The sequence below is a fragment of the Hirundo rustica genome, chromosome 10 (genome assembly GCF_015227805.2).
Source record: "Hirundo rustica isolate bHirRus1 chromosome 10, bHirRus1.pri.v3, whole genome shotgun sequence".
NCBI classification, from domain to species: domain Eukaryota; kingdom Metazoa; phylum Chordata; class Aves; order Passeriformes; family Hirundinidae; genus Hirundo; species Hirundo rustica.
In genome coordinates this window covers 20,667,743-20,693,377 of record NC_053459.1, presented here as the reverse complement: position 1 = coordinate 20,693,377, position 25,635 = coordinate 20,667,743, and the positions used below count along the sequence as shown (strand labels likewise).

General features: G+C 39.5%; 1 protein-coding gene and 1 long non-coding RNA gene across 10 annotated transcripts in view; both read left to right on the top strand.

Annotated features, from left to right (window-relative positions):
- NLGN1 (neuroligin 1) overlaps positions 1 to 25,635 on the top strand; it is a 422,565-nt gene that overhangs the window by 262,551 nt on the left and 134,379 nt on the right. The gene's annotated exons all lie outside the window — the stretch shown is intronic.
- On the top strand, positions 18,871 to 22,348 carry LOC120757068 (uncharacterized). The gene is made up of 2 exons (XR_005702340.1): positions 18,871 to 19,254; positions 22,104 to 22,348. It is a non-coding gene; the product is annotated as an uncharacterized LOC120757068 (long non-coding RNA).

Genomic DNA, 25,635 nt, shown 5'->3' with positions numbered 1-25,635 from the left:
AACGCAGAGCTACCCAACGATCCGTGCCATTTAATTTTCAATCTAGTTAATGTTTTAATTATTTTACTCCCCCTCTTCTGCTTAGTGTTGTCACTGTGTACGTGGGAATATTCAACTTTGTCTCTGCATCGAGCCACCGATGCCCCGGTGAGGTTTGAACACGGGGCAGAGGTGGGGTGGGACTTGATGGGAACAAGGTGACATTGCCAGGGTCAAGAATATTCCCCAGAGAAAGGCTGCACGTTTCTGACAATTGAACTGTGAGAGTTTCTCCTTGTTGGGTATTTGGCACCATGCCTTTCAAAGACGTCAGAAATCATCAGGCCTCTTTGGGGTCCCCAAATTCTACTATGGAGCGTGTGGTCATTTGAAACAGAAACTCTAATCTTTATTACAAAATTCCCTGCTCCATTTCCATCTCCTCTAACAATCCATCAGAATAAGTGGTTTGTTGTACTTCATAATTTTTGTCAGATTTTTTATGAATAAAGGAGTTCTTTACATACTTTTCTGAATTAAGACATGCATTTTAATTAAGATTTAGAATTAGGGCTTTCTGTGTCTTTTTAGGTTTCATTTTCCATTTTTTAACCTTTTATGCTACAATTTCTTGATATTAATATTCATAACACAACGTTCTGTTTTAATTACCTGCTCCTTTCACTATCTCATCTCTGTATGCATGGCTTTAAACATATAAATAAAAATTCATTATCAAAAATACAAAACAAATAAATTAAGAAAAGAATTGTCAGATTTGTTTTTATTTTTATATGTTCTTTATTAGGTGGTTTGTTGTTCTAATATCTCCTGGTGGTTTTGCTCTCCCTTGACTTGGATATGTGCCATTTCCTTTAAAGAGTTCATCTTTTTATTAAGTTAGTGAGGAAACTGCTCGTATCTTACAGCATTGGATAAGGATAAACTCTATCCTGTTCACCTTGTTCAAACTAAGGGATTTGTCTCACTTTGCCAGTATCCTAACAGGATCTTTCTGATTTTATTAATAGTTCATAAAGCCCAAATTTATTTGCAGAGGAAGGCCCAGATATCTTCTTGGGGTCATTTCATAGACAGAGGTCCAGGGTATGCCTTTAAATCCAGTCTTATCATCTCTTTTGCTGAGGTTTTTATTTCTACAAAACTTTGTAAATCACTGTTTTCCAGTGTTTATGTGCATGTTTGCACTTTTCAGTGTAAATTGGTTCCTCCCCAGTCAAGGCAATCTCTTGCAATGATGGATTACAGGAGCAATTTGAGAATATAGCTTCAAAGGCTTTGTGTGCTTTCTCTGTTAAATGAGAACAGGTTCCTGCCTGCATTTCCCTGCCTAGAAACACTTAGGTAAATTGTAGTTAATTAAATTAATGTAGACTAATATCATACCCAGATTAATTGATTGGTTATATTTGAAAGTGAACATTTCTCCCCACTTAGAGCCTGGGAGATTTGGTGGAAAAGATCTAGCAATTTTTGAAGGGTTAAGAGTACTTCAGTTTTCAAATCCCTGGTTCTCATACCCGAGACACTGATATTTTGAATGACTGTACCAGGTTCACTGGTACAGTCCATTTAGCCACAGTTAGTGACTGAGGCCACAGAGTAAGTACAGAAGATTGGAGTTCATTTCTGTCTCATTTACTTTGCTCTTGCCACAAATATGTCTCATGTAATGGCCTTACCCAGAAGCAAGAGTTTTAAAACTTTTTTAGAATGTCTGACCTCTGGGTTTTTTTCTCCTAAGATAGTATAAAATATTTATGGTAACTGCCAATACAAAAAAAGAAAAAGTGTTCCGCTCACAGAAAGTTGAGAACCACTCTTCCAAACAGGGACACAACTCTTCATCTTTATATAATATTACAAATAAGTCAGAGGTGTTCCTTTGGTAGTTTCATTCTTTATTCCGGCTCAGATCCATTCCTAAAGACAAAAAGGACTTTCTATCCTATTTTTGTCCTTCTCCAAAATGTGCCCAGAGCCCATGAACTCCCTGAGGCTCGGAGGTGGTGGCTCTTGGTGCACAGCTCCCAAATGCTCAGGGTGAGCTGTTGTGGTGGCAGGGCATGTGCCAAGACAGCTCCTTGTGCCCCTGACAGCCCTGCAGCTTGCTCCCAGGACTTTGGTCTTTTACTGCAGCATTTGTTAAATTTTAGCAAACAAATAGGCAGTCTTCAAGCTGCTTACTGTTTAAATATTTCATCATTTCCCCCCCTTCATAAATATAGATGTAGTCTAGGTGTGGAGAAAATAGAAAAAATCAGCAGGTGCAATATTCTGCCCAAGTCAGTGGAACTGCTTTATGACACCTGGGCTTCCTTTGTAGCCTTTATTACATTATGGTACTCTACAGCATAATATTAAAGTAAATTCTGGTCTCTGGTTGCAGGCTCATCCTGCTTTTTCACAGAGATTTTTTTGTTTTGTTTTGTTTTTTTGTTTTATGGTTTTGGTTTTTTTTTTTTTTTTTTTTGTACTTTCTTGACTAAATTGAAATATAACAAACAGCTTTTAGGAAACCACGCTACTAATAAAGTATGTGGTAGCTCATGAAAAGATGATCTACTCTCCTGCCAGCAGATTATGGTTTGAATGGAAGAACAGCAGCAAGCCTGAAGGAGAGCCCTGACTGGGCTTTTTAGACTTTCCACTTCACACCTGAGGACTCTGCAAACATCCCAGTGTGGGAAGTGCTCAGTGCTCACTCTAACTGCTGGCATGTCAGAATTTTATCCTTTTATTCCTGATGTCCATGGATTGCCACAGCCCAGTGCAATTGGAGTCTTAACGATGCTTGGGAGTTCCTTTTTCAATTTCAGTTTCCAGTTCTTGAAATTCCAGTTTCAAGAGGGCAGCCAGCTTGCAACCAATCTAAAATATTTATTGCACTGTGTTTTGAATCCTTCCACTTTATTAATAAAAATCTCTTGTGGTACTCTAGCTGTATAATATGTCAATACTTTAGAAACCAAATTTAATTCCTCTAAAAGTAGTGTAGAGAAGTTAAACACAAGTGTTTCTCTGTACCTCTTCTACACTAGCATTAGCACAATTTTAACTTTTTACTAGTTGTCCTGAATCTTCTCAATATCCAAAATGTATTTAATATATTTTGATAATATATTTAAAACATATGGCCCACTGAGGTTCTGAGGTGATGGTTTTAAACCTCCTGTATGAAAAATTTCCAACTAAATTTCTGCTTTGTTTATGCTGGAATAGGTATTTTTCCATCATACTCCTACAGGGCAACAGCAAGTTGGTTCAAAATGTGGGAAAAAAAATACTTGAGCTATTCTGCATTTTCATCTTTATTATGGTTACTGCTCTAAATAGTTAGACCAATTTTAAGAATCTCTTCCTCCCTCACATATTTCATAATTTTCTCCCATCTTAATCAAATCTGCCAGCCCTGGATTATATATTATTTGGTTTCTATCACTAGTTTCCTTGAGGCCCTACTGATATTTTATATCTATTGCTGTTTATCCCTTTTCCCCACATTTGCTGTGATAATATCCTTTTACATGCCCTAAATAGCTGTAATGACTTTTGCTTTGAAACACATTGTTTTGGGTTTGTCATCAGTTTTTAGAAAGTTGAGTTTTGCCATTCTTGGTGTCTTATTTTGAGCATAGAGGAAAATGCTCTTAAGAAGTTCAAAATTATAATTCATAATTTTCCATTTGAATTGAGCATCTACTAAGATATTCTCTTTATTTTTTTCCCTGCTTAGCTCTTCCTCCTAAGTGATTTGATTGATAATATTTTTCATCTTTATGCAATTAGTCATTTTAACAAAAAAGGCCAGGCAAACTGCCCTTACTCAGGAGCAGTAATCTTTCCCAGAAAGATCTGAATGGAGTTCAGGTTGAGAAAGGAAGGAAATGAAGGAAGGGGATGTTAACCTTTCAAATATCTTTTTCCCAGGACTCTAACCTGCCACTACAGCCCTAATACATATTTTTGAGGTAGGAGACCTTCTCCTGCAGTTCCCAAAGTTCCACTTTATTTCCAGCAGCGGGGGATTCCCAGACCGTGACCTCTCAGGTGTATCTCTCCCAAGATTGTACAAATGTCTCTGTGCATATCACAGTCAGGTGTTTTTGTACCCCTTCCTCACATCCCCTGGGGGTTTCGATGCTGTGTAGCAGATGATAACAGGAACCTTGTTGTTTGTTCAGTGTAGTGTGTGCCCACGAGCATTCCAGATCTTGTGTATCTCTTATTTAGGGTCCATTAGTCAAACAGAAAGTTTTTTAAAAACAGTTCTCCCATGGAAAAATACAATGGGATCACACAGTGTTATGTGATCTCTGACTGTCTCCTCCTCTGGACTCTTTCCAGATAGGTTTGGCACTGAAGTGGCAATCTCAAAACAATCGGTTTTCTGTAATTTGGGCTCATATTAGCTAGGAAAACTATTGCCCAAGAAGGAGTATAGGAATGCCTATTTCATGGGATGCCAAAGTATCCCCGAGGAGTAGGTTTTTTTATAAATGGTGACCTGGGAAAAAGCTTTCAGCCCAGCTGATTTTATCTTAGATGACACCAGTCATTCACAGGAAGCTCTCTAAGAGCCCAAGCTTCATTAATTATTACAATCACAGAATTACTTGACAAAGGATATTATTACACCTCCCTGTTGTCCCACAGCCCTCTCTAAAGACTTATTTTAACATCACTTTTGCAATTATGTTCTTCCCGGCGAGTTTCAGTGGTGTCGGCCAGGCTGAAGTTTTGTTCATGAAGAGGAAATTCCACTGGTGCTCCTTCATTTCTCAGGCATCTCACGGGGAGATTGTCTTTCCACATTCCAGTGTCGTGGATATATTCTGTTCTCAAGATCTCATTTAGACCAAAAATTAATGTTCCTCTTGCTCTTTTTACGAACTTATTTTTCATTTTCCCGTGTGTTATGTTTGCAGAGGAACTTCTGGCTGCAGAGAGCCTCCTCACTTTCCCCTGAGTCCTTGTCCTTGCAGGTCTCACTCACTGCTCTGTTGCTGCCTTTTGGGAGTCTGGATGTTTTTAGGATCTGCTGGTGCTGTGCATGTGTCCTATATATTTCCACCACTGCCATAGTGAGGATGTGAAAAGTTTATTGGCCCCAGTTCCTTCTCAGGAACCATGGTAATAAGTAAAATATTTTGACTTTGTTGTTTTGTTTTGGTATGTTTTTTGGTGTTTTTTTTTTTTTTTTTTTTCCTTACTTTTACAGTTACAGATCTTATTTAGGTTAAATTTAAGAGGTTTGGGGAGCTTTGTCCTTTTGGGAAAGCATCATGCAAATTCCTTTAGAGTTAAATTCAGTGAGAGTCATGCTGGGCTGGCACAGAAACCAGGACAAGTATAACTGTGTTAGTACAGCTCTGTCTGAGTTAAGTAGCTTTGCTGAACAGCAGGGCAGAGGAGGCTGATCAGAAGACTGTGCTAATTCAGTTAAATCCTTTTCCATTTTGGAGATGTCACATTTACAGCTTGTGTATTTCTGTGTAGTGCTGTATTTTGTCATGCAAACATACCCTGATAAATCTTTCAATTCTAAGGTCAGTGACCCATCCATGGATGAAACCACATTTTTTTCCCCAGCTAAAGCATCCAGATAGCATTGTACAGAATAAAATACCAAGTGATGAACCCAGGCCCAAGGGCAACACTTTCAGCTGATGTCTATTATGTATGTACATGTGTGAAGGTACGTATCATGCAATGACAGGCTTTTAGAGGCTTCTAATCTACATTTTTCTTACCATGAATAGGAGCCTGACTTCATTTTCTGAATCCAAAAAGCACATATCTTTATCCTATGCTTTTAAGCATCCTTTCATTTGCGTTCATTTGCAGTCTGTTACAATTTTTTGAGAGTTGTATGCATATATTTCAGAGCAGAATGGTGGCTTTTATTTTTGCCTGGACTATTTTCTCCTCCACATTCCAGAACAACTGCTCATGTGGCAGAAGGGCACAGATATCTCCATGGATCTAGATAATCTGTGGTTATGAAAGCTATTCAAAATGTTTCTCAATTATTTTCTTTTTCTATATTGTTTCCCGTATAATCCTTTTTTGTACACCTGGGAAAGTGTTGAAGCCTTTATGTTTCACCCTCAATATGAGAAATCTTCCAGTGTGTTCATTTTGAGGGAAAAATGGTTCTTACTGCAGCTTCTGTTCAAATCCCAAATGCAGGTGTATGATCATGGCAAGGATTTGTGTTTGGTTCTCTGCATGTGTGGTTTTTAATGTTTTAACAGCTGAAAATCAGCTTGCTTTCAATTTTCACTTTCTGAATCCCACATAAGCAAAGGGATTTATTTTTCTTGATTGCTTAATTAAGTAGGATGTTCACTGTGGAAAGGGAAATATTCCAAATTCTTAACGGCTTAGAAAGCTTTTAGAAAACTTGTGATTTGATGTGAATAGAGTCAAACAGAGGAAATTCACTTTCTTTGACAAAATTCAATTTGGAGGGCCTTTAAGAACTAATTAACTAAATTAATTGATATTGGTTTCACTGAAGCAGATGATGATAACAGTTGTGTGTCTTGCAGTCCTTCCTCTCTTATTCCTGCAACGACAGAAGAGCTTGGGGGATTTTTTTAACGATGGAGATAATACAACAAAACAGATCTTCAAAACTATTTACTTACTTTGCGAGTCGTTGCCATGCTCGCACAAAATGCAGAAAACCTGTCTGCTTTTGTTTCCCCCAGCTTCAGCGGCACAGATGTAACTTTTCAAATGATTCTGGGGGTGGTTTGGTAGGGACACAGCAGCCATTGCTGAGCGGTGCTTCTGCAGGAGTAATTCTTGAGGGTACATTTGGGAGATTAAATGTTAAAAAAAAATAAGTTATACTGGAACAATTCTGCAGACGTGGAGAGGCAGATTTAATGATGAACACACAAGATAATGCTTTGAGAGTGTTGAAGGGAGGAAAGTGTTGAATGATTACTTTGTGAAGTAAGATCTGTTCAATGCATTCCTTGGGGATGGTGCAGGGATGCACTTCCCTTAGGAAGGTGCTCGAGTTTGAATTAGAACTGACTGAAGCCACAATTCTTAAATGTATTTACACATACAGGCTCACACACATATAAATACAAAAACCAGAAAACAACCTGATAATAGTCAGAGAACTAAAGCAATACCATTTCCTCCTACATCTCTTCTTTTTGTCTCAATTTTATGCATAAGGTTGGTAAAAGCATCTGTTTTTTTCTTATGACAGCAGTATTTCCTGGATGTTTTGAATTGCTTTTGTTATTAGCTGTCTAGATTCCCTCCATTCTTTCCCTTTTCTTTCATTCTTCCTCCCTATTATTTAGTCAGCTCTACTTTTTTCTCCATTGTCTCCCCCCCTCATACTCTGCTTTTTGAGCTCTTGGCTGCAAATACAAGATTCAAAGGGCAAATCTATTAAAAGAAATGGCAGTACCTTTATAGCTCTCTCAGAAAAGAAGAAAGAGATGTTTCCCCTCCTCCCACTGGAGCGATTTCACCTGGGAAGCTGCCAGTTCATTTGCACAAATACACCTTCCACCTCCCCTGACTGATGGAGGCAGCGGTGTCAGAAAAATTTCAGGATGTACCCCAGTCAACATGAGAATTGCAGAAGCCCTTAATTCCTCCAGAAGAATGCCCATTAAATAAGCAAACAGACAGACAAAGGCCTTTAGTTAGGAAGATTGCATTTTCTGCTTGCTTCTCCTGGAGTTTGGCTTCATGTACTGGACAGGAGCCTAGAGTAAATTTCCAGCTGAGAAAAGGCTTGTCTTTAGTTTTTCCAAGATGCCCCCAGCAAAAGCATCTACCTTGCAGAAATCATTTTCTTCTGCTGTGTTTTCCCTGTATTTACTGGTGGGCAGTGCTAAAGCCTTGGGCAACCTCTAGGTTTTTGGTTTTTTTACTCTTTGAACAGCTCCTACCGCTTCATTTTTTCTGTTGTTCCTGTTGGGCCCTTGATGATTTGTGCATTGCCATTGCAGCTGGGAAGTTCCAGAGACTCTGAAGCAATGCCTGCTTTTTCCTGTGGGGGGGTTAAAAAGTTGCCAATCAAAAATAACCTCTATTGAAAATATTTTATTTCACATGTCAGCCAAAGAAAAAAAGGAAAAGGAAAAGGCATGATCGTGATCATAAAGGTGGGGCAGAAAAATAATTAATTATAGAGGGTTTCTCTGCTGCAAATTCTGACCTTGTAATATGTTACCCCAAACTGAACATGCTAAAAATTACTGATACTATAAACATGGTAATCTTGCCAGCACTGAAGTTTCAGTTCCAACCTGACTTTATGCTTTGCTGGGGTCTCTAAGAAGCCTCAGCATTGTCTTTTTTGCATCCCTGCTCTGCTATACTTGTCTGCCTATAAACCTAGACAACCATGACACCGTGAATATACTTTGAATTGCTTTTACCAGAGCTGATTTTCCTTGGGCAGAGGCAATATTTACCCTAGGTGCTGTTTCTAGCCTTTTTACTGTAAAAAATTTGTTTTAATTTTGCACACAACTCGCTATGTCAGTTCAGTATAGTAGGCTGAATGTTTCATGAGTCTCTGCACTGATACTGACAGTGTATTTTGCAATAAGGTTCTGCACCTTGTTGCATGCCAGTCTGGCTGCTCACTATTTCATAGCAATCACCTTTTAGAATTGGTAAATCTTCATGCAGAAAGAGGAAAATACAGCCAGCATTCCAGAAATAATTGTTTCTCGCTGCATAAGAGGATTTACAAAGAGCGCAGCAACGTTGAAGGTAAAATTATTTTTAGATGCTCTTCTGTGAGTTTGAGCAAGCTCTGGCCTAAAATCTATCAGCTAGAAGGTCAGGCAATGGTTTACAAATGTAATGGAGCTTCAGTTGTAAAAACCTGCTGCAGGAATCAGGGGCAGAGATGGAGGGATCCATTGAAGAGCTGCACTAAAAATGCAATCCAGCCTGCAGCTATTATTCTTAAAGAGGGAGACATAACCCAACCCTGACATCCAGACTATTACACCTAACAAAACTAGTTTATTTTTGAAGCAGTTTATTAATTAAGTCAGAAATAACTGAGAGAGGAAAATGAAGATATTTTCTGCAGGAAATTAAAGTAGCAATACAAACAAGTTCTGAACACTCTGTTTATTTTCAATTAATGAAATTTAATTTGAAAGATAGAATGAGCTTCCAAACCGTGATCCTTATAGCCCAGTATGTTGTCTGGGAATAGAATTCATTTTAATTAGTCATAAAAAGGTATTTAAAATCTTCCAGTGTCAAACCCCCCATAAATCTGGGACTCTATTCAGAAAACAAGGACAGTAATACTTTTTTAAAAGACTATGCTGAATATTTTTAATAATGTTAATGATAAAAACATACATAAATCATATATCCCTAGCTCTTTAACATCCTCCTAATATCTACAGCAGTTGTAAACTTACTCCCATTGTTGTTGCATCATGGAAATCTTAAATTTAAATCTTCTTTCCAGCAATTTTTGCATGTTCCTTGCAGTTTTTCCTATCACTTTATGCCACAGGAAACTTCTTGGGCCTAACACAATAATTTAAGTTGATCCTCGAGGGAGAAACAAATACCTGGTTGCACCTGCCAATTACACAATTAAGTCTGTGACTAACAGGATACACTTTTTAAACCCCACGGACCTTGTCAGGCACTGGGGGCCATCGAAGAGTTTCTCAACCTTTGCCTTCGGTCCATGGAGCTCAGATTCACCTCATTTTTCATACCAGCCTCCACTGACACAAAAATCAAACATCCCAAAAGTCATCTCCAGGCTTTAGCCTTCCCATATGGCACAACATGGCATTACCAAGCGCTCCTAATGGCTCCTGACACACAACATCCCAATTAAGTGCCACAATGAAAGCAGCAATTTCGGCTTGTTTAATAACAGACTTCACCCAAGCAAGTCTCTGCTTCAAAGGATCTTTTAATAAATGTGAAGCAAAGCTTGAAAGGAGGAAAAAGCTAAACAGAACGACAGTTACTTTGTTGCAGATGGTTAAAGTGGAGAATTGTTGGCTTAAAAATGGAGGTTTTAGTGATTGAAGAGTCTCTCCTGAGACAGCCCGTGGCGCTGCACACACACACACATGAACCAGTCCCGGTATGTGCGCACTTGTCCAATTCACATTCCTTGCTTGGTTTTAAAAATAATTCTTGAAACAACAACAATAACAATAAAATGGTTTTTATTCGTAGTTCATTGTCCTGAACTCTTCAGACAGGGTGAGATTTTATTACAAGACAGAGAGCAGTGGCAAGCAAGCTGAGAGTAAAAACTTTCTGTGGAAAATCAAGCGCTGTTTTATTTGGAAATTAGAATTCTTGCTGTCATCTCACAACCAAGACCTACTTATTCTTCTGAATAGACAAGTCTACTGTGCACAGTAGTTCCCCTCTTAAAATCTGCATTTACGATTAACTGCAGAATCCACATAGGGTGGTAGCAGGTCTAATCTTTTTACTAAAGTACTTTTTGATAGTGATTTTTTGTATGCACATACACGTTCCTGAGAGATAACTCTGCTCTTCTTTCCATGAGATCATTCCTTAATTACTTTACACAGCTGAATAACAGATGCATGGCAACAATAGATCAAGAAAAGACACTAAAGATATTCTCTATGAAATTGTTCCTTTCTGATGGGTGGTACAGGAAAGCTCATGGAATGTGGCAGTAATAAGAGTTAATTTACATTTGGCATAACTTAGAGGCCAGAACAGCAGCCTGTGTCTGGGCAATATGACAAGATGTGCCCACCTACCTCAGCAGCCACCTTTCCTCTCTGACCTCACCTGTGTGTACATAACATGGTCCCCAATATACATTTCTATTTCTATGGACATGCTGAGGGAACACTCCTGGGCTTCTGCCTTCATTAGAGAGAGCTCAGAAATTCCAGGGCAAACCAGCAGCACCAACAGGGAAGGCAGAAAGAAATTTGTAGCAACAGCGTGGTGATTACTGAGAGGATGTCCTACTGTGGGAAAGGAAATTTTTATTTTTTCAGTACCGTGTTGATTTCAGGAGCTGATAACATGGAAAAATGGTGCTTCTCTTTCACCACAGTCCATCTATACAGCTGAAGACATAATTCCATATTAACTGAGCTCCACAGCACCCTTGTGGAAGATATTGATATAATGTTCATATACTTACAGTGAAGTGCCACGGGTCAAAGCCAAATGATTAAAAATTGGTGTTCACAAACTATATGTGGACCTCCGAAAGATTTAAATGAACTATTTACAGTTCTTTGCCATGAAATCGGTTGCAGTGTTAAAGGCCAAAAAAGCATCCCAGAAAAAGGAGTGGAAAAGATGCTGGAGAAGAGGTGATTGGTCACTACAGCTCTAGCAGGTATGGGGTTAGCAGGGAGAGAGAAAAGGCAGGACTGGGATCATTTGAGAGGAGCACCTCCAGCTCTGTCCTCACAAGGGCACTTGCTGGTGTTAAAGGTGACCTGAACATTATCTGCAAAATGCATCTCCCAAGAAAATGTAAATCTGCTGTGGGAATTTTTTGTAAGCTCAGGCTACATCTGTTAAATGGTTAAAGGATTACATTTAATTAAGCTTAAATTGGGATGTGTAGTAGTTTCATCTTTAGCTGCAAATTATCATCCTCTTGTCCTTGTGCTGTAATATAGAATGGTAGATCCTTTCTGCTTGAGTGTTTTATAGTTTGGATTGTAATAAAATATCTTATAGGCAATAATTGGTGGGTAAACTGGGAAGATCACATGATTTGTGGGATAACTATAACTTCTGAAAATGGGAAAAACCTCCGTCGGACTGCATGCAGACAACTCAGTTTACCAACACGAGATGCTGATATAAATGCTTATGCTCGGGGCAATTTTCAGTCCCAGCTGTCCTGAGCTGGGCTCAGCACAAGGGGAAATCCAGATTCTCACCCTTCCCATGTGTTAAATCACATGTGCTCTGATGCTGGGCTGTGGTCTGGAAAGGGTTATTCTTCTACTTTCTGAATTTCTGCTACTGTAATTGCAGGACTGCTGTTCTGCCTGGCAAAAAAATGTAAAAATTTAAAAGAGATTTTATAATGTTTCAGCTCTTTGTTTGGGTTCTTTATGTGCTCTGTGGTGCTAGAAAATGTTTTTCACCTCTGTATTTCAGTGTTTAAAAAATCAGGATGGTATGTGAGAGAAACAAGCACTGTTCAATTCCTTTCCTGTTCTGAAATTAGCTGCATTGACTTAAGGGGGTGTTGCTTCTGAAAAATTTCTCTATTTTAAAGAAGCATTCAAACACTGAACTTTTATGAATGCCTACACTTAAAAAGACTTTTCTATTTTAAAGTGCTGGTGTGACGGAGTTGTGATGGAACTATTGACATAATGGTGATAATAAAAACGACATCAAAGTGCTAATAGTGATAGACACAATCCTGTCCTTGGGCATCACTGGTCAAAATTACTTCATCAGCACACCAGGGTCTGGCACAGAGCTCCCACTGCTAATTGTTGTGATGTCCCATTTGGTGAAGGATTTCCACTAACAAGCCGTGGATGTGCCTCTTTCTCCCCCAGCAGTGCTCCTCTATTTGAAGAGGTAGAGAAAATCTCTCTCAGCATTGGAATTATCACTGAAAATATGCAATAGAAAAAAAGCTGCAATTGTGAGTTTGCAATGGCAGCACGTAAATGTGGAAACCTTGCAGTAAGTTTGGGGTAAGAAAGAGAAAAGGAAGAAAAATAGCATATAGACAGAGCTCTGCCAGGAAAATCATGCTGGCTGTCAGTTAGATGAATTGTTTTCACTCTATGTTTCCACTGTTTTTTTGGGTTTTATTTTTATTATTATTATTTTAGCACCTGTTTTCTGCTTAATTCTACTTCTGCTTACAAGAGAATGAAGCTGATGAAGGGTCTGGAACACAAATCTAATCAAGAGCAGCTGAGGGAGCTGGGGGGGGGCTCAGCCTGGAGAAAAGGAGGCTCAGAGGGGATCTTCTCATTCTCTATAACACTCTGGTGGGAGGTTGTCACCAGGTGAGGTCAGGCTCTGCTCCCAAGTGACAGGATAAGAGGAAACAGCCTCCAAGTGCACCAAGGGGAGTTTTAGATGGGCTATCAGGAAGAAATTCTTCATCAAAAATGTTGTTAAGCACAGGGACAGGCTTCCCAGGGAAGTGGTGCAGTCACCAGCCTTGAAGGTATTTACAAGATGTGTAAATGTGGCACTTGGGGACGTGTTTGGTTGTGGGACTCAGTGATCTTAAACAACCTTCCCACCCAAATAACTCTATGATTCCACACATCTTTGGTTTATCCAGAAATTTTCCTCTGCTGACTTGAGGCTTTTAATCCTCATTCTCTATTGTTCACACTGGTGTTCACATTATTTATGTTTCCTCTGCTCAGGAAAGGAATCAGACAACACCGCTTAATAGAGTAAATACGTTACCACACCGTGATACTCTGGTAAATGTGTAAAGTGTATCGCAGCACTATTACGGATGAGGCAGGCAGGATATGCAATAAAAATTTTACAGCAGGGAAGTTGTGTTTACTGACCTGTATAAGCTTCAGGGATTTCATTCTACAGCGTGGCAATAGATTTGTTTTGTGGTGCATGGACCACTCAAACTCGGGATCGATACAATGGGGTGGGGAGGCACTCTGGCATGGGCTGGATTGAGCCGTCCCAGGCAATCAGATTTACATCCATGAAAGTCCTTGTTCTGTGGTTTGGTGTCTGATGGTAGTCTGTAGTTCAATGTCTGATGGAAAAATACAGGGGACTGCACAGCCCTCTGAAGGTGGAGTGATCTCTCAAGTTTCAGGCACTACAGGCGATGTTTGCAGCAAGAGCTCTCACTCCAAGTGCATGCATTGGAAACTTGAGAGCCCCAAGGCACTGAGCAGTACAAGAGCCACTGGTGGATTTGCATATCCATCTCCATTACCAGGGAGCCAAGGGCTAGATTCTGTCAGACAGAGCAAGGTGTGAGTCATATTCCCACTAAATAGATGGCTCAAGGAGCACGTCATCCATGAGAACTGGTCTTATAACTCTCAATTACGCCACTAAATGTGCACAGTAGGCCACAGGTGGAGCCTCACTCCTTGGAATATCCAGTTTCAAAAAGAAAGGAGAGGTAAGGGCTTTATGCACCTGCAGTGAAGCAGAGCAGGATTTGATCTGTAATCTCTGGGTGAATACATTCACTGCAGAACAGGTGGAGTTATTTTTGCCTGTCTGAGGGTGAGAATCCCCTCATCATCACCATCTCCTCTAACAGCAAAGCTAGTGAGCCAAGCTTGCTGCTCTGGAGAGTCCAGAGAAGCTACTTTTGCAGAGGGATTCCTGCAGTCCCACAGAAATCTTTGCCCCGTTCACTCCAACCCTCATTTGGCACAGGCAAAGCTGATTTTCCAGGGCTAAGCATTGCTTTGTTACTCATTTTTCATCTGTGCTAGAAAGTTCTCGAATTTACCTAGAGAACACAAGGATGTCTCGGCAAAGATCTTCACAACTGTCTACAACCACACCTGTCTCACCACGAATTAAACTACCCTGTCATGCTGAGATTTGGAGCTTCTTTCTGGGGCAACCAGATCCTGTAGCTACCGGCCCTGGCAAAGCTAAAGTGGGTAGATAAGACTTGACTTCCCACACCCTTGCTCCTTTTTTGTTGTACTGGCTTTCATTTATGGAATAGAAACATCCAAGATGTTTCTGATGAGACTGATGACCTATAAAGCACTAAGATGCTGGCAAGATTTACAGGACAGTTTGTCAATTATATGAAGTTAAACAACACAACAAACTGAGCGGAGCTGAGCACAACACGGTTCCTGACACAAAAAGGAAATGGTGTGAAAAAAATCTTGTGTCTTGCTCTCCCAGGATTCAAAATGGTCTTTACATCTGTTGCCTGCATGAGTTGTGTTGTGTTTCTGCCCTTCTCAGCCAAGAAGAGGCTCTGCATCTGCTCCAAAGGCTGGATCCCTCCTGAAAACACTGACCCAGCTCCGGCAGATGCAGCTCAGCCAGCAGGAAACCAGCCCTCAGCTCCTGCACAGATGTTGGCTCTGGGGCTGGATCTCCAACATCTTAGGAGGATGGACCTCTCTCATCCCACACAGTGTCTGCTGTGTTCAGCGTGCTGGAGATGCCAACACATTCCATTGTTTTCAGCTGAGCTTCCAGTTTTCCCTTCCCTGACCACCCTGCTCCACTCATATCGGCTGAGATGTCTTCAGGAGCCTGCTCTGAAGCAAATGAATTCTGCATTTTGAACCTTCAGCAGTACGTTCTTCTCGAGGCCATACACATATGTAACATGGGCGATATTTTGAGTTTGCTTTTCTACAAAGTTTTGTACTCACCAGTCTGTTAAATTAAAGCAAAATGGTATCACATAACTTTATGACAAAGCTCTGGTTACTTCAAGTTATTACTTGAAGGAGTAAAAAGGTTTGTTAAAGATATTAATTGCTATGAAGATTTGGTGCTTATTATCTTATGGAGCCTTTGTTGTGTGGACACAGTGCTAAAGAGGTTCTTCTCAAAGAGGGTGTGTTGTTTTTAAGACACAAAACTTGAAAGATGAAAAAGATTTAATACCACATTTGTTCCAAAGTGATGGGCCTTTATGCTTCGATTTTTTTTTTTTTTTTTCCTCTAAAGAGACAAGAAACTGAAATGAGAGTTTATGTGGAAGGGATAGGAAAGAAAAAGAATGGGATTCACTTGGAGCAAGGGGAAATGAGATTAAAAGATTATCAAGAGGGTGGCTCAGATCAGATGCCATCATGACAATGAGCATTCCTAAATTCCTAAATTTTAATTAGGAAGTCAGAACTGCTTTAACAGCAGATGAAGTCTTCTAAAGAGTGCAAACACAACTAGTCTTGCAAATAATTTGAATTTGTGGTGCAACTGGTTTATGTAAAATACGAACATGGATTTTATACAAATGTAATTTTAAAGAAAGGGTTGAATAAAAGTAAAATTACTCCACAAAATCAAACACCATACAGATCCCAATATTTTTTAAGTTGTAGCAAATGGCTTTGTAACAGAAACATGGAACTGACTGGAGAAGTCACGAGTCCCTATGGATCCATGTGAGCCAAAACGTCTTAATTCTGTTTCCCATACACTGTGGATTGAAGGAAGCATGCCTTCACTCACAGGTTTCAGCTCTACTTTAAAACACGGTAAGTGCAGTATATGTTCAGGCAAGAGTCCTAAAAGCTGTGCAGCTGTTTAATAACTAAGTTTTAATATTTCATCTTTGGTATTTTATGGTGGATACTGAGAAAACAAAGTGCTGCCCATGTTACCTGTTGAGGACAATTTATTGTGTAAAATGTGTACTACTTAAAATGTACTGAGACTCACATGAGGAAGTGTTGCAAACCTTAAGATTCCCAAACAAATCTCATAAGTATTAATTAAGATCTCTTTTTAAAATGGTCTGTCTTGAAGAGAGAGACCATCTACCTGTATTTTCTCCTGCATGAAATGGCAGTAGTGACAAATTTAACTCCATGTGAGAGAAAAAACAGTTATTTCAATTTGACTCAAACCAACTCAGAGTAGAATTCTTTTGATTTTATGGCTAATATCGCATTCTCATGCATTCAGCTGACCAATCCAAAGGACTATATCCCTATTTATGTGTGAGGGGAAAAGTATCCATACAGGGAGGCTTCCCTATCTCTGGAAATTGCTCCCACCAGCGTGTACTGGATTTGGACTTAAAACTGATGAACCTTTTACTTCAGAGAAGATTAAACCAGAGAACCTGCTATCTTCCTCAGAGTCTGCATAACGAAGCTGATAAGGAGAAGTTGGGTTTTATCACAGAACTGTGTCTGCAAGGGGATAGCTGGTCTGACAAATTTTACCCTGGCCTCCATGAAAGAAAAACAATTCCCAGGTGCACTCCAGGTCTTGAAGGCAGACTGTGGGATGCTCCAAAGCTCTCATGAGGTGGCGGGTGTATAAATTACTCGATGTGCTGCAGCATCAAATAGAACAAGTATTAGTCAACATGCAAGTAGCAGTATGAGTGGAATAATTAGATTTGTTTCTTTCATACTGGAACCATTCGTCTTCTGGGAAGCTCGTAATTGCAATAGCAAGGTTATCTCATGATATCTCTGGATTAACGTACAGGTGTTTACCTAAAAAAAGCTTCAGATACAGAGAAAAATGGAAAAGGCTTCACTTACAAAACCAAGCCCAAATTATGATCAAATTGGGTGACTCATGTGAAAGTTATCTTAAATAACACAGGAGGAAGGCATTACTCTGCAAGAAATAATTGTCTGGGCCATTACAGCCACCAATACTCTCTCCTGCCCCTGCCCAGCTCTAAATCGAGCAGTTTATCTTAATTATCAGTCAACATAGCATTGACTAGACCTAAACCAAATCCCCATTAACCTCTCCTGTAATGTGTCTTCCAACACGCACCCACAGCTCCTCAGAGCACACAGAACACACAGAAACCTGCTTACAAGGCAAGCAGCCCTCCTCATACTTTGATAACCTGTAATTCAGCAGCTGGAGGAATTTATCTCGCCTCAGTGCTCAGTAACAACAGATTGTGGGGAAGCAGTAATGCCCGGAGAGCACTGAGATCACTTATTTATTCACATATTTGGTATATTTGATACTTACACAAGACCTTTCTATATATATATATTTTTTGAATCATTATTCATCCAGGACTTAAAAACATCCAAAACACATGACTTTTTTTTTTTTTTTTTTTCCTTCTAAGACAGTAAGTGTAACAACAGTGTTAATCTTCTGGGGACTTTTTAAATTTGAGCTGCCAAAGATAAAAATTAATGAGGTGTGAAGAGATGCAGCCTTTTGCATCTGTCTATCAACAACTTAAATATGGGAAAAGAAAATAATCTACTTGAATAGCATCTGATTGTGTGCTTTATGTTGATTCCTATCTTGGTTCTGAGAGGCACTTAGTGGATAGAAAAAGAGAGCACTTAATATCTGGCAAGACCAGCCCGTGTGTTGCAGTGGCTCACAGAGCATTAATTTTCAAGGACAAAATCAAAAAGAAATGTTGCTACTAATGTTTCTTTGAAAGTTCCAGCAGAAAGCAGATGCAGTGGAGTAGGGTGGCGTCCAGGGACAGGTTCCATGGCCTGAGATGCAAGTGCTGGCAGCAGGTGTGGGACCTGACAAGGGAGCTGTTTGCTCTGGTTTGTGCCTCAGTTGAATCTGGTTTCATCTGCTGCTACAGATTGAGGCTTCAGCCTGCATCAGCAAACTGCTGTATGTTGGTGTGAACTATTTGACTACTTTTCCTCTCCAAATGGTGAAATTCTGTAGGCCTAAAACTTTCTTTTTAGAGATATTATTTTCCTTTGAATATTTATTATTTAGAGCATTCATTCGCCTCTGGAACTTTGTAATAATCCAGAGCCATGCTGGAGCTACTGTTTTGGGGTTTCTTTTTAATTCTGTATTAGTACATGAAGCACACTATTCATCTTTACATTGCACCAAACCCCTCAATTTTAATTAACTTCTTTAAGGACTTTGTTCTGTACCCACTGACATTAATTAAGACGTTCCATTGGCTTTTAGCTGTCAGTCACTGCATTTGCTTGGGGCCAGATTCACCCAGGGGAAGCATTACAGAGTTGCCCAGTGAAATATCTGAAGGCAGGAAGGTGAGCCTGAACTTCCACCTGCCTTGCAAACACAGCTGCTCTGCTCAGGGCTGCCAGGAGGGCTCTGCCTCTGCACACCTGAGAGAAGCATCTTTTAAAAGGTGCTTAAAAGGTGGCCAGAGGCTGCTGAGTTTTAGGGCTATGGTTCTTCAGCCCTTCCAGTCTGTGAGGTTCACTTTGAGGGCTGTATTACAAATATTTGCTGATTGTGTCCCAGCTGATTCTCCCTTCTCCGTTGCTCTCTGACCTTGCAGAGCTCTGTTGTGCTCTCCTGAGCTCTTGTGGCTGTAGGGGAAGATGCTCAGAGCCTGTGTACAGGTAGAAAATGTCTCCTGTGAGCCTGGCAGAAGGTATGGAAGAGGAGTGTGGTTTCACAGTTAAGAGAAAGGTCAGACTAAGTTTTAGGCTGAGCTTATTGTCGTTATTTTGGGCTAAAAGGCCATTGGACTAAATAAAAAAAAGTAAACTTGATGATGGAAAGCGGAGCTTGTGAATTGCTGTTGGAGATGGAGCAGTTTGGCACAGAAGAACTGGAATTACTGCCTCCAGGGTGAGTAACCAGTGTTTTTTTTGTCATTGATTTTTCGGTAGAGGTTCAAGTTTCTAAACTTTTGGGAAAGTTCAGCTGCGCCTTTTGTAGCTCTGACTCATGTCAACATGCGTTGTGTTTTGGGTGTTCTTTCCTGCCTCAGCACTTACAAAGGTGCAGCCTTCAGAGTCTACTGCCATGGGCACAGTGTTTTTGTGGAGGTCTGTGGTTAGTTTTTGGTTGTCCCTCCCTTTATCAGGAGCAGTTGGACTCTTTGCCTTGCCAAGCTGAGGAACTGGAAGCGTCGCGCATATTTGAGCACATGTGTAAATAAGTTAGCTTTGAGAAGTGAGCAAAGCAATTCCTCTTAGGGAATTTAATAAAGGGAGTGGCCATTTCAAAAGCACTCTTAATTTTACTTGTAGAAAACCACCCCAATAAAGTACTATTTATCCTAGGCAGCAGCAGCCACTGTTTTATCTCTTTGTCCAGCTCTTTTCTGCCATGTAATACAATTGGATAAAGGTCACAATTTCTATTATTTTTTAATTGCTTTTATTGCATAACTGGGAAAATCCAAATTTTTAAACAGGCTTGTAACTGAGCTCATACAGAAGCAACAGTAGTTGCCTAAGTGTGTATAAATTGCATATATTTTTTATAAGTATTTAGAGAGTGATGCCTATTTTGGAAAACACTGAGAACTTTGTCTACTGTATATGGTGGATGTCACAGCTAGCTGTTTTTTTAAAAGTTGAAAATATTCTGTGGTAATTGTTTATTTCCTCTGTTCCTTAACAGAGTAGCTGTTTTTTTAAAGCAAGGCCAGATGACTTGAGCAAGAGGGCAAAATAAAGTCTGTATGACTTTTGTCTAACAGTCATTTATCAAATACATTTGGAAACAAATAATGCCCTGATTTACTTAAGCAGTATTTATGCTGATGTAATTGCATCAAATTTTTGAGGAGGTTCTCTCATTTACACCAGTGTGAGTAAAAAGGAAAAGCAGGTCTTGGATCTACCTAGCAAAATGCAGTTGGTTTGCCAGGCAGGCTGGATAAAATGTAGATATCACACCGGCACTGTGCCTCTAGCTGCTGTGCTCACCACCAGCAGCTCAAAGAGAATTATTTAATCCTTGTTTGCATAATAACTTCATATAAATAATTCAAGGACGTATGGCCTAAAGTTTTTTTAAGGCAGTGCCTGAGGGAGAAACATGATTCTGTTCCAGTTTTAACAAGGAACCAGGAACCCCAGCAGAGTTGTTTGAGCCGTATTCAGGCTCCTCAGTTATGTTTTGGTGTAAAAGGTACAGTGAAATGCAGAAGAGGACTCCAAGATATTTCATGGGGAGTTGTCACAGGAGGAAACACACCTCTGTGCAATCAGACATCGTGTGTTTGTAGTGGGAGAAGGAGCAGCAGGCTTGGAAGGTCCCTCTTTAGTAACTGCACTTAGTGGTGTAATCCATTAAATCAGATGTCTAGAGTGGTGCTCTGAAAAAGGAACTCTTAAAAATTATTTCTTATTTTTTATGCCTTGTACAACAGGGTGCTTAATCCTGGCTTGCTGACAGTAAGTGCTTCAAATTAGTTTCTCTCTTTTTTTCCCCCTCTCTCTGGTTAGATTTATAACGTTGAAGTGATCCTGAGTAAGGAATGAAATTGTTGTCATCTTTGGCTACTTTTTGCCTTCATGTAGTGTATTTGGGGGAAATTATTTATTTATAGCACCAAACCAATTCTCTTAACCAACATAATAACTTGAATTTATCTCTGTCAGATGAAGTCTGGTACCCTTATTACTTGCATCTGCTAACTGCAGTGAGGTTTGCTCTGGGTTAATACATTGCTGACTGTGAATAAGGCGGCTAAATCTGGTCCTTACATCATTGATCTGTAAGGGGGAAAAAAATATAATTATTATCCCTGACAGCCCAGGGGATATCATGGTTATTTGAAAGCTGTTTGTTCTCAGTCTGTCATGGTTTTTGACATCGATACCCACAGTGCCACGTACAAATCTCCTATTTAATAATTGCAATATCAACAGGTGCTTGTTTGGATTTCGTGCAAAGTCTCGTTTGTTTTCAGCCGATTCTCTGACCTGGTTTTTCTTTGGTTTATGTTGTAGGAGAGTTTTAATTGACCATACTCTTCCATCAGCTCTGTTTTTGCTTCTCTATATGAAAGACTGAAAAATCAGTAAAGGTGACGTTCACCTTCACAACAGATGGATGCATAAAATTTTACCTGCAGCAGTTTGAGGTTTTCAGCTTCTTAGCAAGTGCAACAGTGTGGTCATTTCCATACTCTTGTCCTCTGTAGCAGTTCTGGTTTATATTTTGGTTATCTCAAAGAGTTTTGTAAAGATAGATGTTAATGAAACATCATAATGAGCAAATTATTTCTTTTATACTTGTGATACAGATGAATTTTATAGAAATTAATGCTGGATGGACTTTTGATTGACTTTCTAGCCCATGCTAATTTTAATATAATACAGGAAAAGTGAGTTACCACTGAAGTTTTATGGTTTGGTAGAAAGAGCAAGAATCTTGAGAATATGCTGTCTGTTTTTATCTAATGCAAATAAATGCCCTGGATATTTTGAGAGCTTTTAAATCTTTATTAGGGTGCCTGATTTTCATGAACTTTGACTGGAAGTAAGCAATTTGGCAAGAAATCATTTCTTCTTGTAGAAGGCTCAGAAATTTAAAAAGTGCAAACCTGGCAGAAGGACAAAGTGAAATGTGACTGTAGTAATTGTTCAAACCTTTTGCCAGGCTTCTAAAATGCAAGTGCAGATGACAGCTGTGTATCTCCAGGTGAGGCTGATTCTGTTTGAAATCTGGTTTTGTTCTAGGCAACTTGGCTGTTTGGATCCCAACAAGGAGAAACCTTACGTGTGCCATGTTTTGTGTTCAGCTTTTTCCTCTGTGTTTATCTGCAGAATTCCCATTGAGACTCTTCAGTTACAATGTTCCCTGGAAAATCCTTTGGTATCTCATGCTGTGCTTCTTTCAAATCTGAGGTGTAACAGCACCAGTTTAATCTCTCCATCTGTTGATGGCAGAAGATCAATGCTGTAAAATCGTGTGTTAATATAAACCTCTGGTGTGTTTTGTTTGGCATTTGCATTATTTCTGTCCTTCTGATTATGAAAAGGGAGCCTGCCATAGGATCTGGTTACACCTGTAAATAATTTTACAGTCTTGTTCTTTCTGCAGCATCCCATAGCCTTGGTCAGTAAGATATTACACATGTACTTTTTTGTGAAGGGTTAGGGAAATCCCACTGAGTTTGGGAACTTGATGTCTCCTAGCTCCTTAACAATTTAAGCGTGTACATAGAGGGAAAATACATTGGCTGCTTAGATGTTATTGTTATATATAGAAAACATGTTTTATTCTGGTTATCCTCGATTACTTGGAAACTAGACTGCATCCTAAAGAGTCTGTATGTTAAGAACCAACACTTTGTGTATGATGGAGGGTAGCCATGGCTTTCCCACTACACTTTGCTCACAGTTTTGAGACCCATTTTTGTAGAAGTAACCCAAGAGGAAAGCACATAAGGTGCCTGAACGAGAAATACAGGAGCTGGTTGTCTTTGTTGTTTGGGGCAGGGGGGAAGTTTGTTTGGGGGGTTTTGTTTATTTTTTAATATAGACCTTAACGTCAAAGTTTGCTCCCAGTTTTATCAGTTTCAATGAGCTTCAATTCCCTTGCCCATTGCACAAGTGTTGAGCTTGTCTGAAGTATCATTTTAACTAATGTTTTAATGACTTCAATGACTTTCATCTCCTGGTTCTCATTTGTGTTCCTTTTACTCTGGATTAGAAATACGTTAAGAATGGGCCCATAGCCAATTGTTCCCTGGATCAAGAGGCATCTGGAACTCCTGTCTGATGTTTTGTCATCCAAAGCAAGGTTCATGTCCAAAAAATTTTTTTCACATTAGAGAAGAAGGATGCATTTTAATAGAAATTCCAAGAGCAATTAGAAGTAGTTGTATGATAAGCATTTATAGTTCTTCCACAAATAACTACAAGGCCCAGGTTAATGTGAAGCCCTGTTGTGACACACACAGTCAAGGGAATGATGTTGTCTGCAGGTTCCAGCTGCTGAAGTTGGATAACTTCTCCTCAGTCTCAGCTTTAAGAAAAAGAAAGCCTTCCCCATATGACAGAACACTGGAGTAGCACGAGTTAAAGTATTGTGGTGAGCTTACAAATCAAACATTGATTGCAATTTGAAAGTCAGATTATATTGTATCATTTGCCTCTGCAGTATCTCTAGAACTGGCAAATGACAATGCCCAGTTGTTTTTTATTTCAAGTGAATATTCTTTACTCTCATTTCTGTGAGTTTTCTACCTAGGGGGTTATGCAGTGGAAATGCTGCCTCTTCCCTTCTGAAACCCTGGGTGTGATGTGCATCTCGCCCTCAAGAAATGATGTTTGTATATATGTATATAGCTTAAGACAGCTAAGCTTGTCTGAATAAATAAACAAAAGCATGTTTTTTAACATCTTCCATAGAAATTCTGCATTACAGGCAACTGCAACCTGCTCATAGCCCATAGGGATTGTTTTAGTCAGAGGAAACAAACACTCCTAAGCAAACACTATAAAGTATATTTATGTTTGAAGCTCTGTTTGACACCACGGAAGTTTTTTTACTTTATTCACACCTTTTACCACTCTAAAGAAAAAGAGACATAAACTCCATTTAACAATAACTTTAAGGAAATCAGTGAACACTAAAGTCTGGTTTTATGACATTTTGTCCTTTTTTTTTTTTTTTTTTCTTCTCCCCACTTCCTGGGCAGCTTTGCTTGTATTTATCTTGTTTATCTTGGACTGCAGCTCATTATAGAGAAGAACTTGTTGCTTATTTTCTGGTTAGCTGTATAGGTTTGTGTGAAATGTTCAGGCCATCTGTTTTAGAAAAAATATACTCTCTTTTCTGAAGGTGGGTATACCTTTAAATAAAATCAGATCAGCTTACCATGTGCAGAGGTGGAGTTAATAAAGGGAGGGATTCAGACAATTTTATTTGTCCGTACTTGTTGCAATGGAGCAACATCTTTAAGTGCCAGCTGGGAGGAAGGTTTGGCATTCCTGGCAAACACTTGCACTTCCCTGCATCACCACTGTGCAGCTCAACAGCCTCCAAGCAGTGCCTGGGAAGGAAAAACCTCAGTGTTAACACTGTTTATCAGGTTCTGTACAGCTGTAATGAAGATCTTGTCTTCTGATCACTTATGCAAGTGAGTAATTTTATTCACACCAGTGAACCCTGTGACTTCTGGGAGACTGCTCACAGTGGTTTGCTGGCTTGAGGCTGCCGTGTGTAAATTATGGCTGCTGGATGGCTTATAATTATGTATTTTTAATTAAATATTGCATAGCAAAAATATAAATGATATTTCTCTAGAGCCAAAGAATAATATGATACATAACATTACTTGGATGAAGGGGCAGGAAGAACTGTCATTGTATTTTCTGAGTGACATTGATTTGTGTGGCTAACATTTTAGTAATAAAAACCAAAATGTAAATCTGTGGCCTGCTGTGAAGGGATGTTCTACAGTTTCAATGCACACTGCAGGATTTGCTCATAAATATTCATTAAACAGAGCCTTGCTGAAAATGAAACTTAAGTACTTAAGGTAATGGAATAAGAGCAGTTGAGAAGCTCTTTTAGGCGTGTTCAAAAACAGGATAGGAAAGAGAAAAGTTAAGTGGCATGAAGTTTGACTTGTTTTTTGGTGTTGAAAGATGTTAAAAGCACTATAGAGTTAATGGCAGTGAAATATCTTGTCCTACTGTTAGTGAAGCCACATTAGCTTTTGATGGAAATACGGTAGTTTCTGCCTCCTTGGACCTGTATTCAGTTAGATCCTTCCATGGCATTATTGTGACAGGATTTTTGCCTCTTTACATCAAGAATACAATACATGTGATTGTGTACAGTACATGATCATTGTGAAGGTCATCAGCAAGGATGTCCACACTCAAAACAGCAAGGTTTTCTTTACTTTTTTTTTATTGAGACCCTCAGAAAGAGTATAATTTTTGTATTTGTGTCTCAGAGTGTGCTGCATATTTAACCAGATGGCATTTCTGGAAGTTTTGACAGGATCCTGAGACAGCCTTAGCTTTGAATTGTAAGTGTCAGCTCTGTTTCCTTAAAATAAGGAGGCTGTCAGGTACTGCTGGGCTGCTGATCTCCAGGGATTGGCTTTCTTAGAGAGGGGTAGGTAGCTTTTGAAATAGGGAGAACTTTGCAGAATGAGACAAATTCAAATAGGAGATGAGAAAAGCAAATTTCTTCCCTGAGCCCTGGGCTGAGGAGATTTTTTTTCCTTCTGCTTTTCTTTCTCACATCCAG